Below are 23,211 nucleotides of genomic sequence, written 5' to 3' on the forward strand. Positions count from 1 at the left end.
TTCCACAGGAGAGATGGTAGGGTCAAGACATGGCGTTTAGGAAATTGCTTGTCATCCGGGTGGGACAGCCCCTCAAATCTAGCCATGAAGCCCCTGGCAGCAGAGACATCGCAAATTAAATAATCTCCTCCATCTTCCCAACACCACCCCTTCCCTGGGAGCCAGGGGCGAGAAACCTTGTCCTCCGGTTCCCAAATGACTAACTGGGGAAAGAAGGGGTCTGTGAATCAGTGGAAGGACAGCCCCTAGGTCTGCGGACTTTACGTGACAATGCGTGACAAAGGTTAAGCTGGGGAGAGGGGAATTACAAATTGCAAGTTCAAAGCCGGTCTTGCCGTAGCCCAAGCCCTGACAGGATGGTTTCCCGGTAACCAGATCAGAACAGCGACTACAGGGCCCAGCAGAGCAGAGCCTTGAAATGTTAAATAGATAGATAGATAGATAGATAGATAGATAGATAGATAGATAGATAGATAGATAGATAGATAGATAGATAGATAGATAGATAGATAGCAAGCATTCAAAGAAAGGGTAGATGAATTCAGATTTTTCTAGAGGTCTGTCCTTGACCCCCATTCTGGTCAAACAGCCTTCCTCCAAGCTTCCCCAGCCCTCTCTGCCCCTCCCCACCCCCCAGCACAACACGCCCCACATTGAAGGGATTCTGACATCATCCGTGTGCACACCTGTGCTCCGTGCACCTGGGGAGGGGGACAGTCTTACCCAGCTGAGCCACCGCGGGCTCTGCACGGTGCCTGGCACACACACAGCAGGGCCTCGATAAATATCCCTCGACTGGGTGACAGTCCCCATAGTCGGCAGGGTTTGTGTTCGCCTCTCTTCCTGGGGCTCCCCGTAAGCACAATGTATGTGGATTTAGGCTGCAGTCAAAACAGTCGAGTGGAATGTAAGGATGAGTTGTTTTTGTCTTGTTTTGTTTTTGAGGTACGCGGCCAGTTGCTGAAGCCCGGAGCGTCCCTGGCCAGCAGGACACCCTGCAGTGACGGCAACCCTCGTTGTCACTACGGCAGCCGCCGGCCTTGTGGATAAGTAGGAGCGGGCCTAGCGCGCACGAGGAACTGAATTTTAAATTTTATTTCATTTCAGTCCACTCGAGTTTAAATCTCTGCATGCGACTAATGGGCTCCGTGCTGGGCGGCCCGGCCTGAAGGCTGTTCTCACCCTCCGCCTCTGGGGCCCGCTCTCCTTCCTCGCGGAAGTGCCCGGTAAGGGCTGGCTGTTGGGGACAGACCCCCATCTGTTGAATCGGCAGGTGCAGGCAGGGAGAGGGCAGAGCTGACCTCCCAACAGCTGGCTCTGCTCCACCCCAGCCCCGTCCCCTGTCCCCCACCTGCTCCCCAGGCCGGGCACGTGGCGCTGCCTTGGACCCTTGGCACGCAGGACCTCTCTGCTTGCCAACTCCGCCCCCGCCCCCCCTCCCTCGCTAATTAACTCAGCGGCAGCAACTTGTTTCCCTTTGCCAAGACCCGGAGACGCATCCTGGCAGGCACCAGCCGACTGAGTGCTCTGGAACAGACCAGCGCTGCCGGGCACCGCCCCCTTGCTGGGCGGCCGGCAGCCTCCCCAGCCCACCCGACAGCCTCCGTCCCCGGAGTCCGCTGGCTGGCTGGGGGACAGTCCCTGGGCTCTGGGATTTGCATGTTAGTTAAGCTGTGAGTTGAGTCATTGCTGGCTGGGTTCTGGCTCCTCCCGGGATCCAGCTGGGGACACAGGGATGTCTCCATCCCGGGAAGCCTGGCGGCCAGCCCAGGAGGAGGGGCCGAGCGGAGAGCGAGCGGGAGGAAGGAGGCTGGTGGGCAGCTCCGGGGCCTCTCTTCCCCCACTCTGCCCTCTGGTTTCTGACGGGCACAGCCGCTCTCCACAGAGAGACGCTGAAGCTTGGGAGCAGGGAGAAGCCTGCTGCTCCCCTCCAATTATCGGGGGGCTCCTACCTGCTCCGTGAAAACCCTGGCTCCCCTCCCTCCGTCCCGGGTCCTGCCATGGGGGCATCTGTCCTTTAGTGCAGGAAGGGCTCACCGGAGGGGGTTAGCAGACACACAGATTTGGGGCCCAAGCCCACCTACTATTACAACCCCGAGATCTGGAACAGAGTCCAGGACCCTGCATGTTCAACAACCCCCCAGGGTGGTCCTGGGGCTGGCCACCCTGAATCTCCCAGCTAGGCGGGGGCCAGGCTGCAAGGGACCCCTGCGTCAGGGCATCCAGGCCCCAGTGGGACAGACAGATCAACGGAAGCCAGAGGCAGAAGAAGGCCCTCCCATGGCAGCCGGGTGGAAGGAAGAAGAGGAAACTGGCTCCCGGGCCTCCCTTCATCCCACGGCCAGCATGACGCATGACGAGTCCCTCCCCTGACCCTAAATGTGCAGGGATGTGGGGAGGGTCCACCCACCCAGGAGCTACCCAGCCTGTCTCTGCAGCCGCAGGTGGGGCTGTCTGTGCTCGCCTCGAGCCTCCCCTCAGGGATGAGGCAGAAAACCACCCAGCCTTGGCCCCCCCCAGCCCTGCAGGTGGGCGGGAAGCCCTGCCCTGGCTGGACCCCCAGACAGTTCCTCTATGCAGAAAGGGCAGGCCCAGCCCTGCAGGACCTGAGAGAGCCGCCTGCCCTCCCTCCCCTTCTTTCCCCTTAAATGGCCCCTGGTGGGTGTCTGCAAACCAGGGCTGGGTCAAAATAAACACTGGGAGCCTGGCACTGGAAGCCTCTCTCTAATATGCATGGAAAAGGGAGGGAGGGAGGGAGGAGGGAAGGGGAGGAGCAGCCAGGGAGGAGGGAGAGGGAGAAAGGGCAGGAAGGAAGCAGGGGTGGGGAGGGAGGGGTCATCTTTACTGATGGTGGAGCAGAGAGAACCTTGAACTGGAAGCCGGAAGACCCGAATGTTGGTTCTTTCTCTCTCCTTAACTGGCAGCAACCCCCACCCCGACCTTCTGGTGGGGGGAGGGCCCTCTCCCCAGGCCTCAGTTTCCTTCCCTGTAAGGCAATGGGGGCCCAGCTTTGGCATTCCAGGATGCGGCCTTCCTGCTGCAGCACCAGAAGCGGCTGTCAAGGCGCTGGACTCCCTCCCAGGGAGGCGGGGGAGGGAGCAGGGGGGCAGCCGCCTCCCAGCCCCGCGCAGGTGAGGTTCATCCATAACGGCAGGAAGGGCTGTCAGGCTGCGTCTGAGGCCGCCAGGGGCCCGGCAGCCTGCCGCGCGCTTTGTCATAAAATACGTTGTCACCTGGGGAAGAGTCATCACGGATGAAGTATTTCAGGAGACAAAAACAAGAGGGGCATTGATTTTTCCACGAGGTCAGACAACTTCTGGGAATCGTTGTAACTCAGTTGTCACTGCCTGTCTCCCTGAACGTCCTCGCACCCTGCACCGCCCCAGCCCCTGACCCGGCGCGGCCCCTCTCCCCGTCACCTGCTGTTCTCCCCAGACTCCAGGGACCTCGTCGGCCGGCCGAGTGGGTGCAGGGAAAATCTCCTCTCTGATTTGCCCAAATTGGCTCTGGGGAGGGGCTGTGCTGGTGAGCAAAGCCTGCGTTTGTTAAGTTTATGACACATGCCAGAGTGACCTGCCAGGGCCCCGGCCCACAGCCCAGCCCCAAAGAAGATGGAATGTTCTTAAAAGACAGCATATTAATAGAAGGAAAATTCGAGGTCTAATGAGGCCCACAGATCAGGAGTGGTTGCCTCTGAAAAGCTAGTTTGTCGCTCACAGTTCCCAGAGGACAGGGGGCGGGGGGTTGGCACGCCACACAGGGCCACGGGGAGCGAGGGGAGACATGTGGGCACGTGGTTCTGTAGGAAGAGACAGGGGAGGCAGGGTAAGCAGGCTTAGGATTGGCTACTTTGAATAGTTTCAGCTGGCTCCAGGGCGTAGGGCTGTCTGTGATTGGCTGGTGGCTGGCCCCAGGTGATCAGGGCAGGTGGATCGAGTTCTGGAGTTTGAGCGTCTCCTTAAAGAGTTGGTTGGGAGGTGCGGGCTCTGAGTTGGTTGGTTTGTATCTGAAAAGCTCGTGCCCAAGGCCAGCTGTTTCCTATCTCTAGGGATTACCCGACCCCAGGGGTACATGTGGGGTTCCTCAGCGCCCGGGTCTAGGTCTAGGGGTACGCCTGGGGTCTCCAGCGTCAACAGAGCCTCACCATCAAAATATAGAAACTAGAAGTCACAGGCAATACGCAGTGAAGTGGCTCCCGTGTTTGCAGATGGAAATAGGGATCCATACAGTGTGGTGGGCACTCAAGCAGAGAGACTCTAACCTTTTATGGGCTGCAGTGGACCTTTTCGGGGACAGAGAGAATGCTGTCATCATGAGCTGTCCAACACAATGGCCAAGAGCTGCGTGTGGCTGTCAAGCACTTGACATACAACCAGTCCGAACTGAGACGTGTGTACCTGTAAAACCCACGCTGGAGTTTGAGGACTTAGTATGAATAGAAGATTGAAAATATCTCACCAATAATTTTTACGTCGATGATATGTTGAAATGATAACGTTAGGTATATTGGGTTAAGTAAAATATATTATTAGATTTAAGTTCACTTGGTTCTTTTCACTGTGTCTGCTAGAACATGTCCTGTGAGCCCTGGCAGGTCGCTAGATGGTTTCAGGGTGGGAGCCGGTCGCCAGAGAGACCAACCCTGCGATGAGAGGGTTGGAACTTTGGGTCCACGCAAGGTCCAGAGCGGGAGAGGGGCTGCGGAGTGAGTCCAGTTGTGCAGCCAACGCTTAGACCAGTCTCACGTGTGTAACAAAATCACACCAGCACTCTGGGCACGGAATTCTCTAGGGAACATCGCTTCCTTGTTAGATACATGACTTGCAAATATTTTCTCCCATTCTGTGAGTTGCCTTTTTACTCTCTTGATTGTGTCTTTCGATGCAAGTTTTTACTGTTCATGAAGCATAATTTTTCTGTTTTTTTCTTTAGCTGTTTGTGCCTTTGGTATGATATCTAAGAAATCATTGCCCAATCCAGTGCCATGAGGCTTCCCCTTGCTTTCTTCCGGGACTTTAACGGGTTCCGCTCTTACATTCGGGTCTCTGACCCATTTTGAACTGATTTTTGCATGTGGTAAGGATCCAAATTCATTCTTGTGGATGTGGATACCCAGTTTTCCCAGCTCTGCTTGTAGAAAAGACATCCTTTCTCCATCGAATGGTCTTGGCTCCCTTGTCAGAAATCATTTGACCATATGTGCCGAGGGAATATCCTGGAATCACACCGTCTTTCCATTCTATTGTTTTGGGCTATCCATCTACGTCTATGCCAGTGCCACACTGTTTGGATTACTGTAGCCTTGCAGTGAGTTCTGAAGTGCAGGGCAGCTTCCTGGTTGGCGAGCACGAGGACATGCTGGGGAGGGGCTGTGTCTCGATTCCCCAGGGAGGAGACATGGCAGCTCCACGCCAGGGGCCCCCTGTAACTGCCCTCTGTGTATCCTTCATAATAGACCAGTGGCCATGAGTGTAGCACATGCCCATGTTCCGTGCGTTGTTCTAGTGAATTACTGAACCTGCGAGGGTTGTGGGAAGCCCTGAATTGGTCTCCAGCTGGTCAGAAGTGAGGGTGGCCTGGGGACCCCCGACTGGCATCCACAGCGGGGCAGTCTTGGGGAGGTCTGAGGACTGACTTGTGGGGTCTGACGCTAACTTGGAGCGGTTAGTGTCGGAACTGAATTGCAGTCCCCCCAGTAGGGGTAGAAACGCCTTCTTCACTAGGTGTTTGTAAAGATTAAACGGAGTAATATGTGTAAAAACTCGGCAGCGTGCCCCGCTCATACCAAAGACCCCAAGGATGGTGGCGCTCACGTTTGATTGTTTTACCAAACGTCGCCTTCTGCTAACGGAAGACCCAACTCCAAAACCTGTCCCGGCCTGAGTGGCTACGGGACCTTGGAAGAACCAAGTCTTCTCTCCGGGCCTGTGTTTCCTCATCGGTGAAATGAAGAGACCAGAGAAAATCACGTCTGAGGCAGCCTTGGGCCCTAAGATCTGCGATTTGGCGTGCCAAATGATACCTAACGGTGTGCTTTCAATCTCGAAAATATAATATTCTGCGGTACTCCGGGCCTCCTCGTTAATAACGAATTCTGGTTCAAGAAAGAGGTTCATTTCCGTGGAAAACCGTAACTGAACGGCAGTGGGCCCGTCTGCCCCGTGACTGATGTTGATGTTCCAGCTGCAGGCGACACCAAGGCAGGTAAAGCACCAGGTGAGAGGGCGCCCAGATGGCAGGTAAAGCACCTTGAAAATCTCATGTCACGGAGGCCTCTCCACCCTTAAGAAGGAGACTGTCTGTTCTCAAGACTCTAGATAACCAGGTGCCAAGTAACCGGGATTTGAGCGGGACTATTCAGCGGGCCCGTGCTCAATAGCCACCGAGCCCAGCAGGTTTTGAAACGCCGTGCAAATTGTCCAAGACCAAACCGGCCTCTGCCGAGTGGATTAAATGTACTCCGTGGCGTTCAGATCCTTTTAGGGCCGTAACGGTGTGCTGCTCAGATACAGGAAGCTGCTTGCCCCTGTGGAACGCCGTCTCCCAGATCTCCCCAAGCCCCCAGCCCCGCTGTCTCGCTCGGGGCTGCGTCTTCGCTGCCATCGCCCATGGCAGCCCGCGTCCTTTCTCTCTCATTCGTTCTCTGGTCTCGCTCCCCGGGGCCCTGAGGCCCCAAAATGTTCTTGGCTTCCCATCCAGGCTCATGCCCTGTGCAGGGGCCGCCTCCCCCCACCGTCCCCACCCCGAGCCACTGCCCTGGGCCCACTCCCGGTCGGTCACCCGAGGCCTGCAGGGCTGGGCCCCGCTAGAGCCGACCTGCCAAGCAGTTGCTCCCTCTCCCGGAGCGCTTGGTCTTGCCTTTATCGCGGCCCTGCCATCTGCATTGCACTTTACCTGTTCGCGTGAGCACGTCCCCGAGCATGTGGCAAAGACTTCCAGTGCACGTACAACGGGGCGTCAAAGTCTTAGAACCCAGCAGGGCCGGCACTCCGTGAATGTCTGTCGAATGAATGAATGACTGAATGAATGCACGGTCCCGGAACACGCGAAATCGGGGTGGTATTTGCAAGGCTGGCGTGCGGGAAGGACATTACCTCCAGAGGCACCTCCACGCTCTCGGCCTCACCGGCAGCGAGAAAGGGGAGGGTCTCACCTGGGGCCGAGTGGGGGCCGGCTCCGTGCAGCCTGTGCTTCTCTCGTGCGTGCCGTGCACAGAAATGCCGTCTGGTATTCTTACTTTTGTTATTTTGTTGTTTCAATAGTGGGCACATGAATGGTTTCCTCGTTATGTGACAGTGTGGCTGAGGGAGCCGAGTCTTCTTCTCACCTTCCAACTGTCACTGAAATCACACGGTTGGAGTGAAATGGCGCCGTTTTGCAAAGTGATCGTACGCGCATGCTCTCATCCAAACCTCACACGGCTTTGTGGAATAAATGGGTATCGGCTCTTTTTTTTCCGACAGTCTCACTCCGTCTCCCTGGGTAGAGTGCAGTGGTGTGATCATAGCTCGCTGCAGCCCCCAACTCCCAGGCTCAAGCGATCCTCCTGCCTCAGCCTCCTGAGTAGCTGGGACTACAGGTGCCACCACGCCCAGCTAATTATTTCCTATTTCTGGGAGATGAGGTCTTCGCTCTTGCTCAGGCTGGTCTCAAACTCCTGAGCTCAAGTGATCCCCCCACCTCGGCCTCCCAGAGAGCTGGGATTACAGGAGTGAGCTACCAAGCCTGGCCTGGGTATCGGGCCTTCCCCAGCCCTCCCACCTTAGAGAACTTGCTGATTGCCCAGCCTCCCACCCCCAAGGCAGACCTCACAAGAGCTGGTCCAGCGCATCTCTTTCTAGCTCCATGCTCAGTGGTATCACCTGGTGGTGTGAGATGGCCTTGCCGGGAGTGTTTACACCGCGGTCATTGGCAAAGACCTGGTGTCTGTCCTGGGCCCCCCCTGGGCCACCTCCCTCCCTCCTTCCCCCAGCTGGGCTGCTCAGAACCCTGGGGCTCTCTGTCTCTCAGAGAAAAATGCACCCTTTCCTGGAGCACCACCCAGCAAGAGCTGTGCTGGGCTGTTCTAGAAAGGGGGGGGGGCTGCCAGCCTGAGACAGACAGAGCCTCTCGGGGAGGGGCGGGAGTCAGCGGCCGGGGTTGAGCTGTGTGAGCCCTCGAGCTCATCCTCTCTCGCGTGCGCCTTCTCCAGCACCTCCTTGTAAATGCCAGTCAACCCTCACGCCCCTCGCCTTGCATTATTCAGCGAGGAGAAGCAGATTAAAAATACATGATGGCATTTCCCAGGGCGGATCGCGGAGCATCGCAGGGGTGTTTATCGAGGGTCCTTGTTCCCACTGCAGCGTCTGAGATGCAAGGCATGCTCCCCTCCCTCCCAGCCCCGCAGCCCCACCCTGCTCCCAGCACCCCCACCCCCAGCACCCCTCACCCCCAGCCTGCCCACCCCCAGCACCCCCACCCCCAGCACCCCTCACCCCCAGCCTGCCCACCCCCAGCACCCCTCACCCCCAGCCTGCCCACCCCCAGCACCCCTACCCCCAGCCTACCCACCCCCAGCACCCCCACCCCAGCCTGCCCACCTCAGCCCCCTCCACCTCCCCAGCACCCCCACCCCCAGCACCCCCACCCCAGCCTGCCCACCCCAGCCCCCTCCACCTCCCCAGCACCCCCCACCCCAGCCTGCCCACCCCAGCCCCCTCCACCTCCCCAGCACCCCCCACCCCAGCCTGCCCACCCCAGCCCCCTCTACCTCCCCAGCACCCCCCACCCCCAGCACCCCCACCCCAGCCTGCCCACCCCAGCCCCCTCCACCTCCCCAGCACCCCCCACCCCCACCCCAGCCCCCTCCACCTCCCCAGGCCTCGCTCCCGTGTCTGCTGCCTGGGAAAGGCAAGACCGGCTCCTGCCAAAGAGGCGAGGCCTTTGTGCTTGACTGAAAGAGACGGGATTGATTTTCACTTCCCCTTGCCTTCTGTGCTTTGAGGTGCCCTAAAGCCAGGGCATTTGGGAACAAGCAGAGAAATCAGATCCCCCGTAAGAGGGGCTTTCTGGTGTGTAGCTCCGAGAGGATTAGCCGCGCACCCTCTGCTGCTTTGAAACCCGCTTTCGCGCTAGGCCCTGTTGATCCTCGGGTAGGACAAGCCCCAGCTCCCCTTCCGTTTTAGGGAAATGTCTAGGAACCTTTCTTTTTATAGGGGTTTGTTGCAGTGGAGGGGGCGGGTGCTCCAAGGCAACTCGGGCCATGCTGGCTCTGTCCCCACGGTGGGTCCTCTCTGTTTCCAGGCCCTGCTCAGACCTCCCTGACTGACAGGCCAGTCATTACTTTCCCTGAAGGCACCAGGAGGGGAACAAAGGCCCCTTGTGTCCCAGGCAGGGGTCCCTGGGGGAGGTGTGGGGTCACCCGGGCAAGGGTTCTGGGCTGTGGATTCTTCCTGCATGCACAGCGTGCTGGAGCCAGCTCACGCCGGCTAACGAGAGCCAGTTCTGCACGCCCCTCTCCAACTCCAATCGGAGCCATCGCGTTGGCAGCTGCAGCCGGCCGGGCGGGAGCATCTGCACCACGGAACCGGCCAGCAGCACCCTGGGCGTCTGCTCTTCTGGAGAGCCGGGTGTTCGGCATTTAGCAGCGCACCACCTCACGCCTGTGTGTCCCCCTCCCCACCCCAGGGCTGACGCCTCTGCCGGGCACCGCGTGGACCCAGCCAGGCCGGCACTGAGGAGGAAAAGCCAGGGGCGTCTCTGCGCTTCCCCACAGCGGAGCTGGAGCTTGGCGCGGGCGTCTGCATCTGTCCCGGCTGATGTGGGTGGGCACTCCTGCGTCAGGCCTCCTAGAGCCCCTCCGCCATGCTGGCCCCAGGGGGTGAGGAAGAGGAGAGAGAAGGAAGAGGCCCACCGAGAGACGCCTGCCTCCTTCCCCTACCTCCACCCAGGGTTTTGGGTCCATGGGGTATCGGGCGTCCTGCCCACTCGGGGCGTGCAGGGAGGGGCGTGCAGGGAGCCGCTGCTCCCTCCGGCAGGTGAGGCCGGCACAGCCTCACCTGTGCGTAACCCCAGAGGCAGACACCGGCCGGGCCTCCCCCCCTCAGCTGGCCATCCCGGGCAGACCCCTCAAGGCCCTGCCTCAGACAGCTCCAGAACTGAACCCCAACCTCCTCAGACCTCCTCCCACAGTCTCCCCAGCCTGGACTCTCTGGGGCAGGCCTGCTCCCCAGGAAAGAGCTGCCTCCAGCCGTGCCTCAGCCTCCACTGCTGTTGAAATTGGCTCCAAGAAGACATTTGCATGAGGTCCGGGCCGTCTGGGGCTCCTCCTCAGAGACGGTGCCAGGGAGAGCCCCGGCGCTGGGAAGGAACAGCAGACAAGAGCCCGGCTCCACGCTGGGCCGCCCACGGTGGATGCACTCCGCCTGACCTGCCCCTGCTGCCCCCAGGGACGTGGCACTTCTGCCAGGGGACGTAGGCCCCACCTGGGGACACAGGGGAAGGGTCAGGGAATTTAGCTCGTTGGGTCTTGCCCTCCCCGAGCAGCCCGTGAGGGCTCCAGCAGAGAGCGGGGCACACCAGAGCGTGGACCGGGACGGCCAGCTGGGGGACTTCAGCCCAGAAGGAACAAATGATGTCTGGCTTTTCGTCTCCTCTGGCCACACTGACCCAGAGAACTGTCCCAGAGCAGTAAATCGCCTGCCACTCTCCAGGCACAGCGGGTGCTGGCCCAGCTACGAGAGCTTCCCGGGCTCACTCCAATTACAGGGAGGCGCCAGCCAGGCTCCCCGGAGGGAACAGCCCCGGCAAAGCGACCCAGTCTCCACCAGCTCCAACCATGCCCCCTTTCAAATTAAGGAGGCTCCAAAGTCCAACGATGGCAGGGAACACGTTGCCTCTTTAAACCGGAGAATCTGACTCCGCTCAAGGGACACCTGTGACTGCCTCCAGCCTCCCTCGAGCTAAAACATGCTATGCTCTCTCTCTTTGCTAAATGACGCTCTCAGATTGGCGCCGGACCTGGAGGGGGCCCTGCCGGAAAGCCCCAGAGTGGACCCTCTTTGCAAACTCTGAGCCGCTAATTGGTTTAGGAACACTGAGTGAACAGCTACAAAGGTTTCGGGGGGATTAATATCAAATAACGTGTCCCCTTGGCCTGGGGAGCCCTTGTGAGGGTACAGGGGGCAGCAGGCACTGTTAATTTCAGCCCGTGGCACGACAGCGCCGTTAGGATTCCATTTGGTAACGAGGCTTCCAGAGCCCGAGCCAGCCCACGGAGCCAAAGGACGCTGGAAGAAAGCCCTCCCCGCGCCCTCTCCCTCGGCCGGGCCTTGCACGCCGGGAAAGAAGGAACTTTCTGCTGCTTAGGAGCCGTGTGGCTCGAGGCAGATCGCTTAATCATCCCGAGCCTCGGTTTGCTCATTTGTAAAATGGAAAGAAAGATCCCGGTGAGTCATCACGAGGACGAGAGGCAGAGGGAAAGTGTCAGGCTGGGAGGCCGCCGTGGCAGGTGCTCGGCACCCCGGGGGCCGGTAGCTATTACGACAGTGCCCAGCTCTGGGCCAGGCACATGGCAGGTGGCCGGTGCATACCTGTCGGCCACTAGATGCCCCAGGAACTGGATACTCCGGCAGAGACAGGGCCAGAGTGGGGTGGGGGGGTCAGGTGGGCTTCCCCAGCTGGGCCAGCAACGCCCGCAACACCACCCCCAGCAAAGCCCCAGAGCAGCCTGGGCCCTCGTCCCTCCACGCGACACTGAGCCCAGGTTTCAGAGCGGCGGGAGCGAGGGGCAAGGTCACCAGCTCAGCAGATGCTGGGGGCAGAGAAACGGATCCCCGACGTCTCCCACATGGGCGCCCTGCAGACAAGCCTTGGGGACTGACGTCAGGTACAGCCTGGCGAACCTCCCCACGGTCCCTTCCAATGAAGTGGACTTTCTTTTATCAGTTATGTTCTCCAAATTCTAAAAATGAAAGATGCTTATTGTAGAAAATCATAAAAGCATAAAAAGCAATAAGAAAAAAAAAATGCCCCCACCCTATGACTCCTCAGAGACAGCGGCTGAAATTTGCTGTGTGTCTCCTTCCAGGCTCTGTTCTGTGTGCCGGCTTTTCAGGAGCAGAAGTACCCAGCGAGCGGCAGGAGCCAGCAAACCTGCGGCCGCACCGGAGAAGCACTTAGAGGCCTCAGAACCGCATGCGTCCCTGCCTTGCTCCCCAGCCTGCCCCGACACCGACTCCCTGAGCCTGAGATACACAAACCGTCTTTTCGAACGACTTTTTGAAAGTTCCCTAAATGAATCTTACGTACGGCCACATTTGGAAAACAATGTCCACTTTTGTGTCTTGCATTTTAACTTGATGGTAAAAATAGCTTTCAGAGCCCTGTGTTCTAGGTCCTCACGTCTCCTGTTAGGGTCCCTTTCCGACCCTAAAATGTAACCTGTTAGGACCTGTGTGCGTGGGGCTGTCAGGCCGTCAGCGCGGCAGGGCCGGCGTGTCCAATGGGCTCTGGACACCAAGTCAGATGCCGCTGCCCGGGTAGCAAAGTGGTCCCAGCCCCACAGTCATCCTTCGTGGTGGCCACCCAAACATGCATGCATTCATTCATGTGTGCCTTCATTTATTCGTGCAGTGGCTGCATCCTGTTGCTGTCCCGAAAGCCCTGGGAGCAGCTGCCTTTCACCTAACACTAAGTGACTCGATCAAGATACGCCACGGAATTACAGGGATGCCTCAATTCGTGAACATTCCTTGAAGAAAGTTTCTCGTTGATAAAGCTGTCCTAACTAAAACGCGTCTCCATGACGCCGCATGCACAGCGCTGGCCCCAGCACAATGGCGGACAAACCGCCGACTGCCGACTCGCTCGGAGGTTCCAGCTTCTCTGAAAGTTCTGGGCTGGGAGACGGTCGCTGTGGACAACACGTAACTTTGAGCAATTCCGTGTAAAATTATTTCGTGCCACCTTGGGCTTAGCAGTCTCGGCTGGGAAGAAGGCCTGGGCCCCAGGTCCCGGGGGGCCCCGGGACTCCCTGGCGGAGGGAGTGTCCTGCAGTCTGGCTCCGCACGGTGGGGGGCACGGGCTCGGGAGCCAGAAAGACCCGAGTGTGACTCCCTCCTCCCGGACTGTGGGGCCGAGGCACTTGGTGGCACTTGGGGAGCCGGTTCTCTCGTGGGCGCAGTGGAGACCCTGACCCTTACTTATTTTAGTGACCGTGCAGCTGACAACAGTGGAGTGTCGAAGTCTCCGCATAGGGCTTATACACAGCTGGTGTTCAAATGACAGCCTCCCGTGTCTGTCTGCTCCAAAAGCCGAAGACACGCTGGCACACGCCACGGCTGGAGAAGCTCTTGCTTTTGGATCACGGCTGGCCTTTCCGGACACTCACTCGGAGGCTCCCGGGCACCAGGGTGCAGGTGGGGCAGGCTGGCCGAAGGACGCCGACCCACCCCAGTGACCCCGGCGATGCTAATGTGTAACCAGGCGAGGGGACTCCTCCCCCGCAGCAGAGCAGAGACTAAGTGCCCCCCACGCCACTCATGGACCCCAACTCCTCAGAACAGGCAGCAGCCCCCAGACCCACCCACTGCACACATGGGGCCAGAACCCCAGAGAGGAGAAGGGGGCACACCCCCAAAGCAGGAAGGCAGCCTGGGGCCAGCAGGGCCCTCTGTCACGTGATGCTCAGAGGGCAGGGGTATGTGAACCCCTGGACCGAATTGCACAGCCCTGGTTCTCTCTCCAAGCCCCGTGGCGGGGGACAGAGGGAGAGTACACCAGCCAGTGCCTAGCAAGCGGCCTGAGGTCCCCAACCCCAGCTCCCCACACGCAAGGCAGTGCAGAGGGAGCCGGAAGGGAAGCCCAGCACCCCGCTGGGCAGACTGATTGAACACTGAGCCCCCCACTCAAACGAACAGGCATGTCCACACCCGTGACGTGCAGTCTAGAGCTCTCCTTCCTACTACGGGGCCCCCCACCCAGCACCTAGCAGCTGTGCAGAGCTGGGGTCCCCCTCTTTCAGGTGAGTGAAAGCCGCCTACTCAGGCCGACAGTGTGCGTTGGTGCCACGTGGCCGGCTGCTTCTGCATTTTCACACGTTTGTTAATGGAAGGTCACTGGAGGTCCGGTTACCGTGTCAATAACCGAAGTGGCGGGTGGGCAGGAAGCCCCCCATGACGCAGCGCCGAGGTGTCACGGTGCAGCCTCAGGCCTTGTCGTTCGCCCAGCATTCAGGCCTCGCTCCCCCAAGCACGGCGACGGGAAGGACTCGGCCCGGCCCCATTTGAGCGCCAGTGGGCCACTTCTCCCTTCACTTGTGCGTGACCGGAGTGCATTCAGCTGCCCCACCTCCTCCCTCCACCATGCTCCGGTGTCCCTGAGCCCACAGGGGTAGGACATGGGGACACTGGCCACAGGAAGCAGGGCTGTCCACAGTGCGCAGGTGGAAATCGCAAACCTCCTCCACCTTCCAGCTCCTTCTTTGCTGCCTCTGAGCCTCCCAGAAAATACGAAAACAAAGAGCCAAGGAGCCTGTGGCCTCCCAGAGTCCCATGCGGGAGGTGCTAACCGCACAGTGGGGGCCAGAGGTGCACGGGGAGAGCAGGTGCAGCCCCAGCCCCCACCAGAAATGGGCCCGAGGGATGCAGGGGCTGCTGCAGGCCGGCAGCCCACCCCAGCGAGGGCCAGTGTGCCTCCCGGCATCCACAGCCAGGTGCGGTGGCCTGGGCCGGGCTGCCAGGTGTGGGCCACCTGTGCCTGTCTGCCGGGCGCCAGGAGATGCTGAGCAGTAGAGACCAGCCTCAGGAAGGTGGGCCGCTGGCACACATGGGGTTCCCGACCTTCCTGCAGGCTGGGGGCTCGGGCCAGCACCATGCACCAAGGGCAGGAGGCAGCTGGCCCGATAGCTCTGTCGCCCTCACGGCGGAAGGGCCGCCCGGGCCTCCCTCCTGTCCTCTGTGCAGAGCTCGTTTAGGGCCCTGAGTAATGGCGTGTTGTCACTCGGGTGTCTGCAAACGAGATACTGCGTCTCCCAAGCCTTCCCTGGGTAGATAAAAGCTAATATAAATAACGTGCCCGCATCGGGCTCTGGCTCTGCCTTTGACTAGAGGGCACATGCTGAAACAGTTGATTAAAAATAAATAAAATTAGGCTGTTCTAGTTCCTCCAAAGATAAAGGCAGGAATCCTCTCTGTGCCCAGCCCACCCGGGGAGCTCTCGGGGACGCGGCGGCGAGCTGGTTACAGCTGTTCACGGCTGCGGTGATTTACACCCGTGTGCAGGCATGGAGCAGGCAGATACGTGTGTAGCCAGTGATCGTACGTACACAGGGTCCTCGCATGTCGGGAGAAATGCCTCCCAGAGGAAGCCGGGCTTCCCGCCCTTCCCGTCCGGAGCGGGAGGGTGGGAGGCAGGTACCCGGGGAGGGCTGACAGGGCTGTCCCGGGACCAGGAGGCAGGGACACAAAGGAGCCCAGCCTGACCTTCCTCTGCCCTTCTGGGAAGTGGTGACAAACGCCAATGCTGAAAACTGCCGTTGTCACCCCCGTCCCCCACGGCACCCTCCACCCCAGGCCTGCACAACAGGAAGACCCCCCTTTTCTCGGGCTCTGGGTGGGGGTAGGAGGAACAGACCCTCACCTTTACGGGCAGACCTCAGACAGGGGGCTCCGAGCTGGTTGCATGACCCGCTGGTGTGGCCGGACTCGGCCGAGGGCTGGAGACGCCCGGAGCAAGCAGCTCGCTCTTACGTAATACGATAGCAGTGTGAAGACGTGGCGATACAGTGACGCTAATGGCTGACATCTATTGCCCACTTACTGCACGGAGCAACCGCAGTGCACGGCCACGTGTGCATGACCACCTGTGACCCTCACAAGTGCCCCCAGCGCGGGCTCCGTGGGCACAGCCACGACCGGAAGACGAGCTTCGGAGAGGCGGAGGAACGAGTGGAGGAAGGGCAAAGGCTGTGCCGGGAACCAGCCCCTCTGGGAGCCCTGGGGAAGAGGGAATCCTTCCTCACGTGCTGGGTTTGCTGTGCATTCAGGAGACACTCCGTGAATGCTCGTTGAAGGAGGTGTCTGCCATGCAGACGATTTATAGGCTTTGTGAGCACGTGCTGTGCTTCCCGTTTCCAGATCACGAGTCTACCACCCTGCTCATCTCAACCTCGCGCCGCTGACCCCGGCTCCCTGTTCTCTTGTCCCTGAGGAGCTCGGGCTCCTTCCGCGTCATAAGCTGTGTGGGCTTGGACAGGTCTCGTCACCTCCCCGGGTCTCGGTGAGCAAAACACAGGGGTTGCGCTATGCTAGGTGGAAGGGGCCAGTCACAAAAGACCACGCATCGTGTGATCCCATTTCCGTGGAGTGTCAGGAAGTGGCAAACCCACAGCGACAGAAGGCAGGTCGGCGGGCGCCAGGCGCTGGAGGAGGAGGACCCTGGAGTGACCGCCAATGGGCAGGAGATTTCCTTTCCGGGTGACGGAAATGTTCTGGAATTTGATAGAAGCAGTGGCTGCACAACGCTGAGAATGTACTAAGTGCCACTGAATTGTTCACTTAGAATGGTTGGTTTTACATTATGCGAATCTTACCTCCATGCAAGAGGCGAGAGGATTCCACGAGCCCCTGGCAGGTGTCACATTCCGTGGAGATGCCCAGGCCTCATCACGGCACCCCATTACTGCAACAACTCCCCCCATGCCTCTGTTAGTGGAGAGGAGGGCTCCACTGCGTATTTGGTGCCCAAAAGCAAAAGGTAAAAGCTGTATGGGGGGCGGGGAGAATGTTCCAGAATGTCAGAGAAGGGCCATGGTGGTGTGATCGCTTCACTGAAGAGTGTGGGCTGCTGAGAAGTGCACTGGGGGGTGGGGGTGCTCAGGGGAGGAGGACGGCCCAGGGGGCTGGTAAGCCAGGGGCTGGGGGTGCTCAGTTCTCCAGGGCCCAGGGACTGGGGTCCCATGCAGGGGACAGGGATCGAGGTGGAGGCCACAGCAGAGTTCAGATTGGCCAGAGCCTGGGGCGAGGGGCAGTTCAAAAGCCCTGACGACTCTTGCACATCCCAAATATCCCGATTTTTGCTGTCACGCCCCGGGGTGCTGCTCGGAACAGCGTGACATTTCTCGCAAAAGGTTAGGGCTGCCTCCCTAAGCATTCCCAATTCCCTCAATGACCCCTTCGTGGATTAGGATGGACTTCTTGGATCTACATTTACACAGCGTTATGTGCCCAGAGAGGCTTCCCGGGAGCGCGTGGTCATTCGTCGCTGCGACCCAGACCCTCAGAGGTACGGAACGCATCCTTGCCCGACCCCGATTTCCCTTTGAAACTCCTCGATGAACACACGGGCGGAGCGTCCCTGCTACTTCCCACCTTCCTTCCCAGGGGTCGAGAGCCAGAAAGAGCAGCCGGCAACCCACTGAGCAGGTCCAGCACTGGAGCCCTGGCCACGGGCAGCCCCGCGTGGGCCGTGAGGGATCGTGGAGCCGCCTCTGGACCCGGGACGAGGACACGGAGCCGCTTCCGGCTGAACCTGGAACCAGGCCTGACACGCTTCCCTGCTCAGCTCCCTTTTCCCTCCTCTGGTTTGTGACGATGAGGACACCAGCCTGGCTCTGCTCTGGGAAGGGGGACCAGGGACAGCAGAGTTTCCGTCCTGCTCGGGCCGGAGGGTCGGCAAACCCCAGAGGGAAGGCGGCTCGCTCTGCCGTGCCTGCCCAGCACCTGGCCTCGGAGGTGGCTGCACTTCGCTTTCTGTTTGTTTTAAAAGTTGATTATCCTTTTCTTCTGCAATGACAGCAACCTATGTAACAATGGAAATGCTAGAACTTACGGAAACCACAAAGGAGAGAATGAAAACCCCTCTTCTCCCATCCAGAGGCGTCTTCCCTAGCACTTTGGGGGACATCTTTCTCTATGGATGCAGGGCTGGCTTCGTGCACGTGGGGCCATGCAGCGCAGGGCTGGCGTTCAGAGGGACCCGCACCGGGATTGTTCTGCTGTCAGCGTCTTGGGATTCTCAATCATTTTTTTTTAAAATAGAGATGGGGTCTCGCTATGTTGCCCAGGCTGGACTCCTCAAACTCCTGGGTTCAAGCGATCCTCCTAATGACGCGGAAAATGTCAGGCGCCGGGAGGCAGCAGCTTGCCACCTCCCCGTTGCTCCGCATCTCCCCGGGCCAGCACTGCGCGTGGCCGGTTGGAGGGCGCGCTGCTAGGGCCAGGCCCCAAGGTAGAGCCGCCGCCTGCTTCTGGGCCCTGCTCACTGACGTCCACTGTCCAGGCCGTACCCGATGCTGGGCAGCCTCCTGTCATCCCGCCACGCTGCTCGCATGATCCTGATTGGGTAATTTTTGAATCCCAGTGTTGCTGATTGGATGTTAAAGCTTGTTGCTGATTGGATGTTAAAGCTTGTTGCTGATTGGATGGTAAAGCTTGTTGCTGATTGGATGTTGAAGCTTGTTGCTGATTGGATGTTAAAGCTTGTAGTTGATTGGATGCTTTTTGAGCCCTACCAAGGGTATAAAAGCAGGAGGAGAAGAAGGAAGGAGGGAAAAGATCAGAAGGAGAGCTGTGATGCTTGGAGTGCTGAGGGTTCCAGAGGAATAAAGGCTATTCTCTGACTCTACATGTGCCACTCAGTTCTTTTCCGGGTTAAGAGCTGTAACACTAGCTGTACTCATTGCGGCAACATGCCTCAGCTTTCCGAGTAGCCAGAGCTGGGACTGCGTGCACATGCCACTGCACCCGGCTCCTAAAATTCTCAATCAGTTTTGAACAAGGGAACCTGCATTTTCGTTTTGTGCTTGGCCCTGAGAATTATGTAGCCAGTCCTGGATTGAAGTTTTTAACAGCAAAATTGAAAGCGTATGGTGTTTATATGATTTTAACGCATTATCTGGGTTTATTTAAGATAAAACTTCTTGGAGTGATGTATAAGTAGCTTTAAAAAAAATCGAATTGTGTAAGAAGTCCACTAGACTGGAAGTGCCCGGTATCTGAGGGCTGTGTGCCCCTCCTAGCTCCTAGCTCAGCACCTGGCACAAGGTGGGTGAAATGGGCAAATGAACAAATCATAGACTGTTGGACCCGAGAGAGCATCTAAGCCCCTCAGTTCTCAGACTCTATTCCAGGAACCCATGCTGGGAGGGGAGGGGTGAGGTTGGAGCTGGGGTGCTGGAAGGGTGGTGGTGGGAGAGGCTGCCAATCTCCCCACTGCAATCGGAAATGCTTTGTTTCTGTGTATTCTGTGTAGTGGAGTTCCAGGCAAGGTTAGAGTGGGTAAAAGGGTTCCACTACAAATGAACAACCACAGCAATCTGGCCCATCCTTTGCTTTTATAAATAAAGATTTATTAGGACACGGCCACGTCCATTCATGTGCACATTGTCTCTGGCTGCTTTCGCTGTACAGCGACAGAGGCTCGAAGTTGCCACGGAGACTTCTTGGCTGGAAAATCCTTAAATATGTATTATCCGACTCTTTGCGGAGAAAGTTCACTGGCCCCTGATCTAGTCAAATCCTCCCATTTTATAGACGAGCAAACTGAGGCCCAGAGACGTAGTCAAGGTCACAAGTTAAGAGAGTCGGGAGCTGGGAATAAAACGTCAGTCCAGAGAACTCTTGTGCACAGAGAATTCCAAGAGCCACCCTCCGCCCCGACAGCTCACCGCCGGGGAACAACAGACCAGACCTACTTTCCAGCTTCTCCAAAACTGTCTGCAGGGGAGAGTACTGGGGCTTCATCTCGTGCCTCACTCTCCCTGCAGTTCCCCAACCTAGCCCGTTGCTTCCTCTGCGGGAACCTTAGATAGATCAGAAGTGCCATCTCCCGTGGCTTTGGGGACAGCTCGGAAGAGAAAGTGGGGCGCCCATAAGGCAAGGACAAATTCTGAACAATGACCCTGCCGACCCCTCTCCTCCCTCTCCTCCTTCTCCCCCGACTTTTTACTTTACGTAGAAACATCCGCGGTCTCTTGGCCTTGGAAGTCGGGTCTGCCAGTCCCCGCGCACGCACCAGTGAACAGGGCTCAGGCGCCATCAGTAATGAGCCGGGCTCAGATTTGCTGGTGGCGGAGAGACCTTCCGAGAAAGGAAACGACCACACAATGAGGACCCCAGCGATACTAGTGAGCAGACTAAGCGGAGCGGGCACGCCGTTAACACCGGCTTGGCCAAACAACTGCGTGCACGGGGAGCCCGTCTGCAAAAGCAGAAAACAACTATGAACCCGCCACGGCGGCTTTGAAAGGAGGGCTGTGAGTTTCCAAAGCCCGCGGGGACGGCGATATTGCCCGGGCAGACCCAGCTTGGGGGAAAAGGGTGACTAAGCTCCAGGGCTGAGCAGGCAGCACCACTGCGGGGACAGGGGGTGTGTTTGTTACTCATGCCAAAGCGCGTGCTGAGCCTGCAGCTGCACCTGCTCTGAGCCCGTCCTAGACAGCGGCGTCCCAGTGAGGCGCAGGAGGGTCAGAGAAAGTCTTCGGACTTGAGGATGAACGGGGGCCTGTGTGGCTCTGCACGGGTTACTACACCTCTCTGGGCATCAGTGACTCATCTGCGGTATACATTTATCTCCAAGTATTGTGAGGACAAGAAATTGCCGTGGGCATTTGGCTGGAAGGCATGGAACACTTTAGGTTAAAAGGGGTATCTCTACCCAGCAGAGATCATATAAGCGTTTTCATAACCTGCTCTGAGGGTGACCTTCCCGTTGTCCACCCATTGCCTGCCTCCTCCCACTGCCACCTGGGCTTGCCGCCTGCAGGGACATTTCTGCACCAACAGCAACCCAGGCCAGGCCATCCCAGCGCCTGCCCAGAGGAGCGGGAGGGCAGCCCCTCTGCCTTCCCGCTGATTTCTTCTGCAGTGGGCTCCAGAGAGGGGCCCAGCCTCACTCTCGTGCTAACCTCCGCTCTAGAAACACCTTTCCCTCCTCCACCTGGCTACAACCCCAGAACCCAGCATTTGAGTCACCTGCCCTGGGAAAGCTTCTTCACCGCCTGCCGCCCCAGAAGGCGGGCCGGATTCTGCGGCCTCCTTGCGCTTGCTGCAGACTAGCTGTGCGCATAGGGTGACGGGAGCAAGAACGCAACCTCTGTGAGGACGGGGACCGTCCTTGAGGCGTCATTACTGCCCCAGCACTGAGGGCAGCCCTGACACCTGACGGATACCCAGGGAAACCTGACAAGGCACCTCGTCCCCGTTGTTCCCCCAACACCTGGGCTCTGGATCAGTTGGGGACTAGTCAGGGCTCTCTGGAGCAACAGAACCAGTAGGATGGATGGTGGGTGGATGGATGGATGGGTGGTGGATGGATGGATGGGTGGTGGATGGATGGTGGATGAATGGTGGATGGATGGATAGATGGATAGTGGATGGATGGATGGGTGGATGGATAGTGGATGGATGGATGCGTGGATGGTGGATGGATGGATGGATGGGTGGATAGTGGATGGATGGATGGATGGTGGGTGGATGGATGGATGGATGGATGGTGGATAGATGGATGGATGGATGGTGGGTGGGTGGATGGATGGATGGTGGGTAGATGGATGGATGGATGGATGGATGGATGGTGGATGGATGGATGGATGGATGGATGGTGGGTGGATGGATGGATGGATGGATGGGTGGATGGATAGTGGATGGATGGATGGGTGGATGGTGGATGGATGGATGGGTGGATGGTGGGTGGATGGTGGGTGGATGGATGGATGGATGGATGGATGGATGGATGGATGGATGGGGAGATTTCCTACGGGAATGGGCTCACGCCATTATGAAGGCCGTGAAGTCCAGTGACCCAAGAACAGGGAAACTGGCAGTGTGACTTAGTCTGGGAGCCAGGGAGGCACTGGTATAAGTCCCAGAGTCTGAAGGCCCAAGAGTCAGAAGCCCTGATGATGTCCAAGGGCAGAAAAAGACGGATGTCCCAGCTCAAGGAGAAAGAGGAAGAGAGAGAGAGTGAGTTTGTCCTCCCTCTGCCTCCGTCTGAGCCCTCGGCAGATCGGACGGCCCCGAGCACACTGGTGAGGGCAAATCCTCCGACTCGGTGCACGGATTCAAATGCTGCTCTAGGGAATCACCCTCACGGACACGCCCAGAAGCAACATGGCGGCAGCTGTCTGGGCATCCCCTAACCCAGTCGAGCTGACACATGAAATTAACCATCACCGGTTGCCCGCCCTGCGGCCAGGAGCCCTCCCCCGATCCTGCACTCCGTTCTTGTCACGCTGGCTGCAGGAAGGGGCAGGGGAAGGGGGGCATGGCGGCTCCGTGCCTGTTTGCACTTGGTAGCACGGTGGGCTGTGTGCGCGGGGGCAGCGCCCGCGAGGGCTGTTTGTTCTGGGAACGGCTAATCCTTGTGCAAATTTATATCCTGAATCTTTAATGCAGCTCTGCCGACCAGAGTCGCCGCACCGCTCCCCCGTGCAGCGGGTCTGCCTCTCGGAGCGCTCGACTCACGCTCCCGGGGTTCTGGAAGGACCCGCCCCCCACGTGCTCATGCTTCCTAGAACCCCAGGGCCTCCAGCTTCCGGGGGTGCTGGCCCCGGGCCAGGGCAAGACGAAAGCCCTGAAGGACCAAATCGCGTCAATAACGGCGCTGACCGGTGTTTGTCTCCACGCGCTGTGCAAAGAAACCACATCACACGGCTGTGGGCTGTGCGTGGGGACCTTGTGCTCTTCCGTTTACGGGTATTTATTTCTAACGTAAGTTGGGTGTCGGCCGGGAGTTGAGCAATCTGAAGCCAACGCAAACAGCGCCGACCGTGCAGGAGTTCAACGCTGACACCCGGGGGACATGCCCTGACGAGGACAATGGTGCACAGAGGGCAGCTGCCCTGGGCCAGCGCCCTCAACGCCACGACTCTCTCCTCCAGCGGGAAAAGAACCTCCCAGGCTCCCCCCAGGGTGTGCTGGCAAATGATCCACGCCCACCCCCCACCCCCACCCCCAGTGGAAAGGAGCTGATGCACAGCGTCTGCCGATTCCCGTGGTGTAAACGCTCCCCCCACCCCCGCCCCCAGCTGATACCGAGCTGCCCGCATGCGGCCGAGTCTGTACAAGGCAGCCGCAGCGCACCACCGAGCCAAGCCAGCTTTTACGCTACTCTGGGTCTTGTTCTCTTTTCGCTGAGCTGCAAGGAGGAGAACTAGAAACCTTAGAAGGAAAAGCAGGGTCTTTCACCAGAGAAACAGTGAACAAGCAGCAGAAACCTGTGTCTGCCAGTAGA

The sequence above is a fragment of the Microcebus murinus genome, chromosome 18, assembly GCF_040939455.1.
Source record: "Microcebus murinus isolate Inina chromosome 18, M.murinus_Inina_mat1.0, whole genome shotgun sequence".
NCBI lineage: Eukaryota > Metazoa > Chordata > Mammalia > Primates > Cheirogaleidae > Microcebus > Microcebus murinus.